At 39.3% G+C, this 2,718-nt stretch overlaps 1 non-coding gene across 1 annotated transcript; it reads left to right on the top strand.

Moving 5' to 3' along the window:
- Positions 1-1,030: 1,030 nt before the first annotated feature.
- LOC141670071 (small nucleolar RNA R71) lies at positions 1,031-1,137 on the top strand. The gene has a single exon (XR_012554320.1). It is a non-coding gene; the product is annotated as a small nucleolar RNA R71 (small nucleolar RNA).
- Positions 1,138-2,718: the final 1,581 nt, after the last annotated feature.

Raw genomic sequence — 2,718 nt, forward strand, 5'->3', positions numbered from 1 at the left:
TTATGTTATAGCACAACACTGCATTCCTCCGTTAGAGTAACAGTCTCTAAGTCATTGAGCTTCACTTTCCGAGAGAGAATACCTTTCATAAATCTCGCATAGCTAGGCATCTGTTCAAGAGCTTCAGAGGTATGTTGATATGAAGTTTCTTGAACACCTCCAAAAACTTCTCAAACTGCTTATCCAGCTTTTTCTTCTGCAGCCTCTTAGGAAAATGCGGTGGATGATAGATCTGTTTCTCCCCTGTATTACCCTTAGGAGGAGTTTGTTCCACAGTAGTCTTCCTTGGTTCCACCTCTGCTTCCTTCTACACTTCTTCTTCAGCCACAACTGCATTTTCTGAATCTTGAGATTTTTCAGGCTCTTTGTCTTGCTGAAGTTGGGGGCTTGCGACCTTTCCAGACCTCAAGGTGATGGCGTTCACCTGCTCTTCAACTTCCCTTTTGCCTGGATTTGTTTCTGTATCACTAGGAAGCGTTCCTGGTGGTCGATTCAATAAGGCATTAGCAATTTGCCCTATTTGGTTCTCCAGAGTCTTAATAGAAATAGCCTCGATTTGGCATATAAGAGCCTGGTTTTTGCACATAAGCCTCAACTCCTCCAATTCAGATTTTTTATAGGATTATAAGTGTCTGGAACTGGTTGCTGCGATCTCTGAAAGTTGCTCACAAACTGAGCTGAGTCACTAGATATAGCGCATTGCTCCGTCGCATGCGAACCTGCTCATATCTCACAAACACTAATTATCTGTTTAACACCATAGTTAGCCAGAGAATCGATCTGCATAGACAACACCTTTAGTTGAGCAATGATATTCGTAGTTGTATCCACTTCAAGAACTCCTGCTACCTTGCCCTGTGGACATCTCTGGGTTGGATACTGATATTCATTAGCAGCCATCAGTTCAATTAGATCATAAGCTTCCTCATAGCTCTTTGCCCATAATGCTCCTCCTGGTGCTGCATCGAGCATGGGTCTGGACTGTGCTCCCAAACCGTTATAGAAGTAATTGATGATCATCAAATTAGGCATTCCATGATGAGGACACTTCCTAAGTATCTCCTTGTAGCGCTCCCAAGCTTCACACAAAGATTCTCCCATTTGTTGCGCAAATTGAGTAAGAGCATTCCTCATTGCAGTTGTCTTTGCCATATGGAAGAATTTAGTAAGAAACTTCTGAGCAAGATCTTCCCAAGTAGTAATCAAACCAGCTGGTAGAGAGTATAACTAGCTCTTAGCCTTGTCCCTCAGAGAGAATGGGAACAGTCTCAGCTTCACAACATTTTCAGAAACACCGTTGAACTTGAAGGTGTCGCAGATCTCAATGAAATCCCTAATGTGCATATTGGGATCTTCAGTTGGAGAACCCCCAAACTGGATTAAATTTTGCACCCATTAAATTGTGCCAGGCTTGATCTCAAAGGTATTAGCTGTGATAGCTGGCTGAACAATGCTGAATTGAATGTCATTGATCTTAGGTTGAGAAAAATCCATCAAGGCTTTCGTTCATGCTGCTGGATCTCCCATTGTAATGAGTACCTGAAATACAAACAAATAAACCGTGAGAGTAAAAGAGTCTGAGTCAATGAACTTTAACGATCACTGATGACAAGCGCATAAACTAAAAATTAACATCGAGTCCCCGGCAGCGGCGCCAAAAACTTGTTAGGACAAAATCACGAGCTATTATTCACGCAAGTATATGCGTTCGTAAGTAGTATAAGATATAAATCAGATCCAGTCCCATAGAGACTGGTTTAGGTTAAGTTCAATTTATGCACCTATGCAACAATGTATGATTATCGCTCAATGCTAAGACAAATAACAAATTGGGTTTTGATTAAACTAAGAGATTATACCAAATAAAATTAACTAAGAGAATTGAGGTTGAAGTACTATATATGACAAACATGAGATTCTAACTTCATTAAATACTTCAGTCAATAGCCTTATTGTTCTTAACCTTAGCATGTGATGGTGATGACACTAATCAGATAACACAAAACTGATAAACGCCAACTTTCGTTGCACGAGTACCATTCTACCAGACATCCACAAAAGAGATAGAAGCTGAATAGGCACCAATTATATTGAGACCCTATATGTCTATAGAATTTGACAACATAACGGTTTAAGCACAAGTTATCCATAATGATTACATAGGGCAAGTAAAACGGTTAGAGTTACCCACTAATCATGCATTCAATACATGAACCTATGCTAGCCTGGCAAGTTCTAAACCTCTATATTCACTGTCGCTTCAATAGAGATTAACACGCTATCTTATATGTTAGCTATGCACATAAGACGAATAAGCACAACCAATACTAGGATATCAATCAATCACCACACACCAAGATATCAAAATAATTAACTATTAAAATCCATAAGTAAATCCGCTAGAACCCCATGACAACGATTAGTTCATAATCGAACTCATCGTCACCATGGGTTCATATGAAAACATGATAATATACACAATATAAACTAATAAAAATACTTATTAAAACCAGAGTACGTCACAAGATTAATATGGTTCAAAGTAAAGAAAACTAGCATCCACTGATACAATGAATAAAAGAATCACAAGAAAACATATGCTTCCTCTTCTTCGTTGCGATGTGCTAAAATGGTCTTCTTCCATCTCTCCTTGCTCCTTGCTTTATACCCCTCCTATGTGAAACGTCTCTGAGAACTACTTATAGAGAAGCCCACAAG

The sequence above is a fragment of the Apium graveolens genome, chromosome 6, assembly GCF_009905375.1.
Source record: "Apium graveolens cultivar Ventura chromosome 6, ASM990537v1, whole genome shotgun sequence".
Classification (NCBI taxonomy): Eukaryota; Viridiplantae; Streptophyta; class Magnoliopsida; order Apiales; family Apiaceae; genus Apium; species Apium graveolens.